This window comes from Argopecten irradians, chromosome 8, assembly GCF_041381155.1.
Source record: "Argopecten irradians isolate NY chromosome 8, Ai_NY, whole genome shotgun sequence".
NCBI lineage: Eukaryota > Metazoa > Mollusca > Bivalvia > Pectinida > Pectinidae > Argopecten > Argopecten irradians.
Genome location: NC_091141.1, coordinates 22918528 through 22931997, shown reverse-complemented (window position 1 = coordinate 22931997; position 13470 = coordinate 22918528). Strand labels below are relative to the sequence as shown.

Genomic DNA, 13470 nt, shown 5'->3' with positions numbered 1-13470 from the left:
TTAAAATATCTTAAAAATTAAGTCATTCACCTCAGAAAATAACATTTTTTCTCAATTGAAAAACAACAATTTCACCACCTTTGAAAACTTTAAGCATCCCATTTCGCCAAGGAATATTAAAATAAAAAAAAACATAAAAAATAATGTATACAAATAAAACCAGACGAAACACATATAGTTTAAAAGATATCATTCATTTGAAGAGGGAATTGAACTGAAAATAGCATATACATGTGTATTATAAAGAAAAAAATGCATAATTATCATTTTAAAAAATAACTCACTACCGTGACTTACGTTTGAACATATTTTTTTCAAAATTGTTTTGTTAATGACATATAATATAATATAATATAAATATAATATAATATAATACATGATCATTCATAAAAATTAATTGCAAAACATACCATTTGGTTTTAAGCAAAATTTGACCATTGACCTACATTATATAACTTGCATGGGACCTGACATTCACTTATGTCACATCATGACCAACTAAATATTAGGAATCTGTAAACAAGAACCTAAATGTACTTATCGGTCATGGCCCCCAGAGCGGCCAAATTGACATTCCACCTTAAATGTTGAAAAATATTATGAGGGATATAAGTGAGTTTTTTGTTGCATTTCTACGGAAGAGGTAAACTTGTGCTCTCTGATATTTGTGAGTTCTGTTGTCAGTAGGTATTTAATATGAATTACACAGACCACGAGTAGCTAATTTCAGATTTATTGCTAATATTTTATGGATGATTTGTATTTCATTGCTGCTATCTAATATGTGGCATGTGGAATACAAACCGATATTTTCCTTGTACATGTACTTAAAGACAGAGCATAAACGATACTTACCGACAGAGCATAAACGATACAGATCATTTGAACAATAATTGGTGTTTTATCGTGTATATATATGTCTAATGAACTCTTGCAACTCAAGAAGAATACTTATTCGTCTGCTGTTGTTTTCGGTAGAGAAAAAAAACATTTGTCAGCAGTGGAGCATCTTTAACGTTATAAAGAACACTGAAGCAACCACCACTCACGGCGACATTTTATACGATATATGTATATACTACATACTTTACTTGTGTAATTGGACAATATCACTTCTACTAATATGGATTCATGCTACAAGAAACATTCACTGTCCAAAAGTACTGACACTAGTGTTGCGGAAAAACTAGAACAGTTATCCGTAAAGCTTGAAAATTCAATTACGAAGGAGTATATGGACGGCATAGTTTCAAAACTCAAAGATGACATTCAGACTGAGATTCAAAGACAGAATGAGGAACTCGTGAATACTCTAAAGGTGAGAATAAACTATCTGGAGAGTGAAGAACTTAAAAAAAGGTCAGTCTATTAGAACAGAGAGAGAGTGACTCAGAGGACACTATATGTGAACTCGAATCGAAATTCAATGACCTTGAACAGCAGGGCAGAAAGAATTCTGTAAGAATTTTTGGACTTACTGATCCTTCAGTAAAGGAATCTGCCGAAGAGTGTGTAAAAAGCGTGGTGGAATTTTCCAACAGTAAACTTAAAGTTCCATTAAGGACGGAGGACATTGATATTGCCCATAGGCTTGGAAAGTTTGACCAATCAAACAAAAGAGGTGTGATTGTCAAATTTACACACAGGACGAAGAAGCATGAGATTATCAAGTCCAGGAGGATCTTGAGGAACTCTGGTATCACGGTCTCGGAGGACTTAACACGAATTAACCAGCAGAGACTAAGTGAGGCTTTCAGACTGAACAGTGTACAGAACTCTTACAGCATTGACGGAAAACTCTTTGTGGTGCTGAAGAACGGAAAGAAGAGAAGACTGTTTTATGACACTAAACTCACAGACTCGTATCTGGAAAATGACGCAAATTTCAAGTATACTGGTCGTGCGTGACTTTTAGGCATGTAATGCCTTTTCGACCAGTCTAGAAAATAATATGTATCTATAAGAGACGAGACAATCTAATTTATTCTGATATCAAAAATGGAATTATTTACTGTGTGAAAATGTGCTCACTTGTGTTTGTGGATGCTATTGAGTGATTATTTTCATTTTCATGGATCTAGATACAATCTCTTTTCAAAGGTAAGTCTTTTAAACACGTGTTTGGAGTATAATAAATAATCAACAATGTATACGGACAATTAATCAATTTCAGATAATAATCATGATTTTCTAAGTTCCAATCTACTTATTTAAAATACACTATTTATAATATTGATGTACATGGCAACACATCATACACGTGTATAAAAGAAATACACTATGGGTATTGATATAGCCCTTTTATATTTAGATACCATACCGTAGTATTGACCAGAATTACGTCTATATATGCAAAGTGTATATATATGGAACAGACTAGATTCAATATATATTTTGTGTTCATTTTTTCAAATATACTGTCCCATGTTATTCAATTTTGGACAGATGGAAATATGCATTTTCTCTCGATCCGGAAAAATAGCTGAGAATTTATTTTGCTCCCCTTTCCTTCCCCTCCTACCCTCCCCCACCCAATCGGAACACATCAACTTATACCAATGTAGTATGAAAAAGACGAGGTTACCCGAATGCCCCCACCCCTCGCCCCAGTCTCGCAACTTCCTGTTACTATAACTAGACTCTATGTCTAACATAGTGGCTACAGATAGCGTGGAACTTATCTATTAACTTTTTATGTGCCATTTATTTTTTGAGGGATTACTACCTTATTTTTTTTCTCATTCCGGAAAAATCGCGTTTTTTTAACACCCCCCCCCCCCCCCCTCCATAACCCCACCTAATCGGAGCACATTGCCAACACTTATGCTAACATACGAAAACGACGAAAATAGCCCGATTACATATCACCTCCTCGAGCTCGCTCGTCCCAGTTACTCGACTTCCGGTTATTGTATTTTTTTTTTGTCTGGTAGAGATTGCATGAGAATTATTCAAATGATGATCTTTTTTATGTGTGCTTGCATGGAAGCTTAATGCTTCAAGTAGACCTACAATGTACTTATGTATATATATTGTCATCGATAGGCTACATGTATATCCATTAGTATTCTACACGTGTTTTTACTGTAATATAAGTAGAGTATACGCACGTGTATGTCTGTTAAACTATAAGCATTTAACAGTAATTTATAAATTTCTTTACAGTAAGTAAAACCGGAAACATATACATGTTCCTGGTAAAGCTATTAGTGTACAGTATCTTGTTTCTGTAAGGTTACGTAAATCTTCCGAATATTGTCTTCATTCATAGTAGTATAGATATACATATATATTTCTAATACTATTTAACAATTGAGACATAAGTCAGACAATAGTATTTTTTATTTTATATTTTTTTTTAATTTAAGAGAAATAATATATCAATATGTCATTTTGGATCAATGATGAAAGCTAATAATTTTCAAAATGTGACGGTTTTTTTCACATTATATGTAATGTAGAATTCTATTTATAACGTTTACAGTACGTCGCATTTTCCGGAAAATGATATGGGCAGGCGCATGCCTTCAGAGTGTAGTGTTGTTTGTTTACTTCATGTTTTTGACCTGTGTTTATGTCATTTAAATGCTATCTAGTTCTCTATTTTCTTCTCTATTCTTTCTACCTATTTACATTCTTTCAATATCACAGAGAAATAACTCGTCGCTGTCAGGTAAGCAGTAATCACTATACAAATAATACATGGAAGAAGTTAAAATTCTGAGTGCTAACTGTCTGGGTGATGAAAATAAAAGAAAAGACGTGTTCCATTATTTAAGAAGTATGAATTTTAATATCTATTGCTTACAAGATACGCGTTTTACTACAGAAATGGAAACTATGATAAGGTCGGAATGGGGACATACCTGTTATTTCAGCTCGTTTAGCTCAAACTCAAGAGGGGTAGCAGTTTTATTCAATAACAATTTTGAGGTCAAGATTTTAAAGGAGAAAAGGGACCTGGATGGAAATCTTACTGTTTTAGATGTGTCGACAAATGAAAAACGTTTTACACTGATAAATTTGTATGGTCCAAATTCAGATACCCCATCATTTTATAGTAAACTACAAGAGGTTGCACAGGATTTTGGAAATGATGCTTTTATAATTTGTGGAGATTTTAATTTAGTCTTAGACCCTAGTCTAGATTGTTCCAATTATATGCATGTAAATAACCCTAGGGCAAGAGAAAAGATTTTTGAAATAATAAATGAGCTTGGTTTGACTGACATTTATAGAAAATAAACATCCAGATTGTAAAAGGTTTACTTGGAGAAGAACAAGGCCAGTAAAACAGGCTAGACTAGACTATTTTTTAATTTCAGAGAATCTTATTTCTAGTATAAGAAAAACAAATATTGATCCAGGATATCGATCTGATCATTCTATGCCATACATAACTTTAAGTTTTAATGCATTTAGAAAAGGTAAAGGACTATGGAAGTTTAATAATTCCCTATTACATGATTTAGAATATCTTAATTTAATAAATAAACACATAATAGATATTAAAACTCAGTATGCTTTACCTATTTATAATCTGGCGAATTTAACTCAAATTTCAGATGATAATATTCAATTTTCAATAGATGATCAACTTTTTTTAGAAACACTTTTATTTGAGATCAGGGGGAAAACCATTTCATACTCCTCTTTTAAGAAAAAGCAAAGAACAAACCAGGAATTGTCATTAAGTAAACTCATTAAAGAATTGGAAGATCAGGAAAATGTTAATTTAGAAGAATTAGCAAAAGCACAGAAAGAACTAGAGTCCCTCAGAAAACATAATCTTAAAGGAAGTATACTAAGGTCAAAAGTGAAATGGGTCGGAGAGGGGGAGAAAACCATCTAAGTATTTTTTTTAAATTTGGAAAACAGGAACTTTGTCACTAAAATTATACCAGTAATTGAAAAAGATGATGGAGAGATTATAACAGATCAAGATGAAATTTTAACTGAAGTTAAACAGTTTTATGAAAATCTATATTCAGATATAATTAGAATTACATGATATTAACCTAAATGAATATCGTGATTATGATAGTATACCAAAATTGAACTTATCTGAATCCGACAGTTTAGAGGGCAATATAACTTATGAAGAGGCAGGTGTTACTTTAAAAAATATGAAAAACAATAAAAGTCCCGGTTCAGATGGCATCACTGTAGAATTTTTAAAATGTTTTTGGAAACAGCTTGGTCATTTTGTAGTCAGGTCAATTCAACATGGGTTTAATACTAACAAACTTTCAGTAACACAAAGGCAGGGAATTATAACTTGTTTACCTAAGGGAGATAAGCCAAGACAGTATATTAAAAATTGGAGACCAATTTCACTCTTGAATACCATATATAAGATTGCATCAGGCACTATTGCTAATAGAATTAGAAAAGTTTTAGACACTATTATAAACTCAGACCAGTCTGGATTTATATCAGGAAGATATATTGGGGAGAACACAAGAATTATATATGATATTATGCATTATGCGGATGAAAATGATATTCCTGGTATGTTGTTAAATGTGGATTTTGAAAAAGCATTTGATTCGGTCAGTTGGAATTTTATTGATAGAGTACTTAAAGGGTTTGTGACACAAAAAGTGATAAGTTGTCTACATATTGGCCCCCCTTTAAGTTCACCGAAATACCCCACTCCATGGGGATGGCAAATACACACACTGAGATACCAGGCTATACATAGGGCCATCTGGGCAGCTGACCGATATGCAAAAATTTATTGCGATAACGAGGCTGTCAGCCAGCACACGTCACTGGTTCACCGACTGGCTCACTGCTGCTGATGAGACAGACACGAATAGAGCTATACACCTAAACTTACAGTTATATCTTATCCTGTGTTTCACATGAAATAATTACAGACTGTCATTATAAATTCAGTGTGGTGCAATGTGCTGCTTATGGCTGCTATAACAATCGCAGAAATAAAATAAGTTAAAATAAGATAAGTTTTATAAACAAGTTATTTCGCTTTCCAAAGAAGAAGAGTGTTCAAAATACATGGTTGCACTACATATGTGTCAAGTTGAGCTGACAGAAAATCATCATTTGTGTAAATGGGGATAAGATAAGATAACTGTGGAGGCATTAAATTACTTCAGGGTCAATTTAATTCATGTTTGAAAAGGTGACCTATTATCTATGACCTGATAATGGTATTTATTGTACATTTATATTATAATTAGTCAGCCCTGTTTGTTAGTAAACATTGTACATGGAATGTGCTTGTTTCAAATGTGTGTTTGCTGGTAACAACTTAAGGACAATTCATCATCACCATTGCCAGCTACTTAATTACTCATACGAATGCTACAGTACTCATTATTAAATAAATAATTGCATAATATCAGTAATAGTATCTGGCTGTATAGTCATATAAATACATTATATCGAGAAGAGGATTGGTGTAATGTATATAAATATTGCAAAAAAGTAACATTTCGTTAATAATAAATATATCAATAGGTAAAAATAATAAGAATATAAACAATTTACAGAGATGTTTTTTTATTGAAAACTATGGAATTGATATCATTTACCTCACAACAGCGGACCGTAGATTCCGATTCCATAACCATTGGATCACAGAAACCACATGAACACCTGTTGAAAATAAAAAATATAACTAAATATGTATCCACAACATAAAATGGAAAAAATGACTTTTGGTAATTGAACCATGTAATTAGCTTTGTCTCATAGTTGTAACGCATTATTATACACCCCTCTGTTGTTCAGAATATAATCCTCATTTATTGAATTATTCAATTGTTTATTGACATAGTAATAAAGTGTATTACACATTGTTATCATTGATGTTTATTAAAAAAGAGAGATTTTATTGAGATACATATATATTTGTAATATGTAGGTATGTAAAATTAGTGTAGTAATTATATAAGTAATAAGTCACTGATATCAATCATACAAATGCAGTTAGGTTAATGCATTTATAATGTAATAAAAGGAGAAATTAATTGTTCTCAATGGATGATCTTAATGTAAAAAAATTAATTATGTAAGATATATTACAAATTATATTCACTTATCAAAAAGAAATTATCTGATGAATACCCATGAAGGCATCCACATCTATATTAAATGCCAATAAATTAAAATAATAATAGGTGTATTACAAACCATGCTGTGTTTGTCAACCGATCATCTTGACTACCTTCTTGGTTTTCGTGATCAGCATCTGAAACATCTGGGGATATTACCCCCCTTCTCCGTAGAAAGAGAATTATCAGTGTTCATCAAAGGGTCAAACTGGTATGGGATAATGTCAGGAACAAAACCAAAAGCAGGGATACCTCTGTCATTGTTTTACACTGCAGATATTTAAAAAAAATTCTAGAAGACTCTGTAGTTTTTCTCTATAAATATACAGTAAAACGGATGACGCGTTGGTACCACGTGACCGGCTAGCTCATTAAAGTTTTCTCAGCCGCAGCAATTTACCCTTACTGCCCTTAAAGTAGATAAACAGCTTTGCGGAGTGCTGTGAAACGTGTGTCAGCCAACATTGATGAGGTCAAACTATCAGAAAATTTATAAAAATGTTTTTGTGTCACAAACCCTTTAACTTTTTTAACTTTGGAAATGACATACGAAAATGGGTAAATGTTTTTCAAAATGGTTCTAATTCAACTGTTAACCAGGGGGGGAATTTGTCTCCATTTTTTCTTATCAATCGAGGATGTCGCCAAGGTGATCCTATCTCCCCATATTTGTTTATTCTCTGTGCTGAAGTTTTAGGAATTAGAATAAGAAATAATGTAAACAATAAGGGTATTAACATTGATGACACTCCTTTATTATTATCCCAATATGCTGATGATACATCAGTTATATTAGATGGGTCAAGACAAGCATTAAGGGAAACATTGAAAGAATTGAAAAAATGCAGAAATATCTGGCTTAAAAGTAAACAAGGGTAAGACTGAAGTAATTTGGATAGGGAATAAGAAATATAGTGATGAACAATTTTGTCCAGAATGGAACTTGCATTGGGGAAAAAGGAGTTTTACAGTTTTGGGTATTCATTTTAACGTAGAATTACATAGAATGGTAAAAATGAATTATGACAAGAAACATGTTAAACTTAAATCAATTCTGAATACTTGGAATAAAATAATTCTTACACCTATCGGCAAAGTGCAAGTTATTAAATCGCTACTAATTTCACAGCTTAATCACCTGTTCATAGCACTGCCAAATCCTGATAAATATTTCATAAAAGCACTTAACTCAGAAATATATAAATTCCTTTGGAACAGTAAAGTAGATAAGGTTAAGAGAGATATTATTATAAAGAAATACAGTGAAGGCGGTCTTAGAATGATAGACATATACTCTTTTATCAGGGCTCTCAAGTTAACATGAATCAAAAGATTATACACAAAGTCAAGTAAATGGCAAGTGATTCTAGAAACCAATATTAACACAAACATTATGGCTAATTGTGGAGTAGGATATGTTGAAGAATGTGAATCTAAATGTAACTAGAAATTGTCATAGACAATTTGGCGGGCTTTTCACTATATTTAGTTTACAATACCGTCATTGCCAGGTAATTTAAGAACTAGGTAATGCATGGGTTTTGAAGTTGTAACCAATAAATGACCTTGACTTTTAGCCCCGAATAAAAATGTTTTAGTGAAGATCTGCATGAAGTTTGATCAGCCGAAGAGAACTCTCATCTTAATCCAATTCATATTTCCAAATTCGTTCAAGCAAATGATAACGTGATCGAATGTGCCTTAACGTCATCTGACTTGCGGTGTTGTTAAGTACATATACCCCGGTATGTATATTTAAACTCTGGACCCCTGTGACCTTGAACGTATGAAGACTCTTGTCATTTTGGTTATTGTTGAGTCATTTCGACTTGCTTACCAACATATGAACAAGCGTAATCACTCATAAAGAAATATACTGTTACATAGGTTTTTAGGGGGAGTTATCTTTCTTTGCGCAGATTAAGTTTGATCAGCCGAAGAGAACTCTCATCTTAATCCAATTCATATTTCCAAATTCGTTCGAGCAAATGATAACGAGATCGAATGCGCCTTAACGTCATCTGACTTGCGGTGTTGTTAAGTATATATACCCCGGTATGTATATTTAAACTCTGGACCCCTGTGACCTTGAACGTATGAAGACTCTTGTCATTTTGGTTATTGTTGAGTCATTTAAAGATTTGAACATATATGACTCATGTGACCTTGAATATGGGTCAAGGTCATTCCTAATATCTGACTTCATAGCCCATCCCCTGGACATCTTATATATGAAACATGAAGATCCTAGACCTTACAGAACTTCAGGAGAAAAGTTTTCAAGTTTATTGTTAAAAACAGGAACTTTAACATTTGACCCTTACCGAAAACCGGAAGTTGCCATTTTTTGTAATAACATGTAGAGAAAAAAAGTTTACGCTTAAGATTATCTGCAAAAAATATTATTGGATGAACTCTGTGAAAAGAACTGTTAGTGAGTTATAAGCATTTTTAAATTTTAAGATATGACGTCATAGCGGCCATTTTGTTTTTTTGATGAAGATGAAAATTATATCAAAGGTTAGAGAACATTAGAGGGGTCTTTTCTATAGCAATTGTAGACTATATTAGTCATTCAGTTCGACAATATATAATGTTAAACATTTTGGCGGGAATTTCGCAAAGATCAAAGGAATGTTCAAAATGGCATACAGCATTAACCGGAAGTGCTACCGAAAAATAAAAGACACCAAATTCATCAGAATGACATTCTGCATCGATATGTAAAAAGAAATTTCGCAAAATCAAAAAAAATAAAATTCGTGAACTTTGACCCCATAGCGAGCTTTTTTGTTTGACCTTTGACCTAATTGCTGTAATTGAATAAAAGTTAGTCTATTATACGATCTACTAAAAACATCAAAAATATTTGCTGTATCTTAAACGGTTTTTGAGTTATGGCTGTTTTAAACTTTTTAGGTATGACGTCATGGCGGCCATCTTGGATTTTTGACCTACTTAAAAATGTTGCGGTCACCTCTTCAACTCATGCCATACAATATAACAATAAGACCATTGGCATACCTCTTACCATTTTGAAGATCTTTTGGACAAAAAAAAGTGTAGAATAATAATAATAATAATAATAATAAAAAACAGAACAAAAACAATAGGTCTTTTCACCAAATTGGTGAAAAGCCCTAACAATCAATTTTGGAAAGATGTTTTTAATTCTTGGAATTGTTTTATTAAGAAACAAGCACAGTTAAATGGTCATGATATATTGAAAAACACCCATTTGGTACAATAAGGATATAATAATAAATAGGAAAATGGTATTTTATAAAAACTGGTACAAGAACAATGTTATTTTTCTTAATGACCTTTTGAAATGTCCATACTCGTTAAGTTTTTACAATTTTCATGAATTTACAGAAAAATTTAATGTTAATACTAACTTTGTAACTTACCAGGGAATTATAAATTCGTGTAGAGAGTACTTATCTCACAAACAGTTTGATAATTTCAATCTGTCTTATCCATTTATACCAAATAATTTAGAAATTTTTATTAAACATAAAAAGGGATCAAAAGAATTCTACCACATACTTTGTCAAAATAACACAAGGTCTTCTGGTAAAGGAAAATGGAACAATTTATTTGAAATTAATGAGGAAACTTGGAAGCAAATATACTTGACCCCTTTCCGAGCTACTTCAAGCTCAAAACTTCAATGGCTACAATACAGAATAAATCAACATATCCTCACAACAAACTCATACGTATTTAAAATTGGCTTATCTGAAAATCCACATTGCTTTTCCTGTAAGACAGAAATAGAAACAATAACACACATATTTTGGGAATGCAGAGAAGTGCAATTATTTTTTGAAAATTTTGAATTTTTGCTAGATTTATTATTTATTTCTTTTTCTTTTAATAAAAAGACTATCATTTTTGGTATACCCAACAATAGAAACATATATTACAAAACTGACAACCTAATTTTACTCATTTTGAAACAATACATTTATAGATCTAGATGTCTACAACAAAACCTATCAATAACATCATTAAAATCTATTATAAAGGAAAACTGTGATATTCATAAATACATTAGTATTGGCAAAGGAAATAAATGTGAAGAAGAATTCAATCAAGATTGGAAAAAAATGGATTAAGCTTATAGAAATCACACCCAATCTCTGGCAGCACGACTTGAAATACAATGAAATAATACATCTGATAATTTAAAAATATTAACCAATAATTCTGCGGAACTGCATACCTCCAGCGAATATATCCCATACTACTCTCTCTCTCTCTCTCTCTCTCTCTCTTTCTTCCCCTATTGTACATGTATGTATATTTTGTATAATTTGTAAGTGTGTGTGAATGTTTTGGCATGTGTGTATAGGATAAAAAAAGAATTGACCAAATTGAGTATGTATAAGTTTGTATATCCTGTAAGTGTGTGAGTGTGTGTGTAAGGGAAGGGGGTGATAGTGTGTGTGTTTGTGTGTGTGTAAGATAAAAAAAGAGAATAAGATTGAGTAGAATGCATGAAAAGGATGGTGTTGATAAGGAATAAGCTAAGAATAAGGATAACTGATAACTGTAATAATACAATAAAAAAAATTAAAAAAAACACTGAAGCAAGACGTGTACTTTCAATAATGTCAAACATTACCAGTAATATCAAGAACTCATTATCGTTGATATATTTAATCAAAACCATATAATCTTTACTGGTGTGTGATACATTTAGATGTATTAGGGCTTTGCCAGTATTGATATGGTAGTACATCAGTTATGATTGGATTGGAAGAGATAACCCCAATTCTTTATCGGGACAGGGGAGGGGATGTTTATTTTTCTCAGACATGCGTTAACCGTATAGTTCGAAAAGAGGAGAGGACATTTGGTAATTGTACCCTATTTATTTGATAATGGCGAATTATCTGGGGTTGAAGACATGATTCGAATTCGCTCAAAATGTTTGATATCATATTGATTAATTGTGAGCGGATAGGAAATACCTTTATGCTCAATATATTATTTGATATCATCGTAGTTAAAGAGTGAGAGAGAGCTCGAGGGGGGAGAGAGAGGGGAGGGAGAGAGATACTTTATTTTAACATATGTATATAATTACTTAATTTATTGATACGTATGTATTTGTAATCACTCCCAATGCTGACGACCGAAGTTGTAGTAATCGCTGCTTTACTTAAAGTCCATCACATCCAGTGCTTTGGGCTCTTTCTCCTGTCAATCTGTTGCTTTCTTAATTATGTAGCTCTTCGGTCGCCAGCGTCGGAAAGATATTGAGAAACATTTTTCAATAGTTCATATTATAAATAGGAAACGTAAGAGGAGGAGGGAAGTGGGTTAAAACCTATTACAGTCAGTTATATACTGTTGAGTGCTCTGACATATTGTAATGTTATCTTCAATAGACAAATCTGGACTTCCGTGTAGTAGTAGCTGCAGGTCTAAAGGAATGAAGTTGTTTAATGTTCGAAATTATTGAATTCTCTGGTCAGCGTAATTATAACATGTAAAGAAGAAGTGATGGGCATCCTCAATGGGATGCCCACATTGGCATTGCTGGTAATCTATTAAATTAGAGCAGAATAAATCATTTTAGGGTACTGCATCTATTTCTTAATCTGGCATGCAATATATTTGCTTTTCTATTTCCAATAGAATAATAAATAGGTACTTTCGTAAGATTGTTTAGAGACTTTTTAAAAACGTTATATAAAAACACTATATTTCTAATATTAATATCTAGCTGGTTTGAGAGCTGGAGACGGAAATTAGGTAAAGTAAAGTTGTTAGCATTTTGAAGATTATAGAAAGAATTTTCTGAAACTAGTGGGGGTAACAATGAATAGAGGTAGTTGGGTGTAATTTTGTTATTTACTTTGTAAAATAGTTGTAGTCTTCTACGGGAACGACGGGAAGTAAGTGGTTCTAGACCACTTTCCAAATACAGTGAATTTCTGCTAGTATAAGACGGTAGACCAGTAATTATTCAAGCTGACGTTTTTCTATTTGTTCTGCATCACTAAGAGAGCACCCATCCCAAACCTCACAACAGTATTCAGTGGCCGAATATATGACTTGTACATTTTTATTAAAGTTTGTTTATTAAGAGTATATTTAAGTTTTCGAAGAACACTTACCTGTTTTGATACCTGTTTACATATATTATCAATGTGGATATTCCATTTACAATTAGCTTCCAAGGTTACTCCTAAGTGCTTATGGTTATCTACAAAATCTACACTTACATTAATGAATTTGAAATCGATTTACAATCATTTGAGACATTTTTATATGTACACTGTACATAGTTGAAACACATTGTGCCCTCTTGCACAGCCGACATATAACGTGTACATGTATTTGTTCAGACCTTGCGGTCGCTTTCAAATTTTAA

The 13470-nt window shown here is 32.3% G+C and overlaps 1 pseudogene; it reads left to right on the top strand.

Moving 5' to 3' along the window:
- The first annotated feature begins 1092 nt into the window (after nucleotides 1–1092).
- On the top strand, nucleotides 1093–2169 carry LOC138328823 (uncharacterized; annotated as a pseudogene).
- Nucleotides 2170–13470: the final 11301 nt, after the last annotated feature.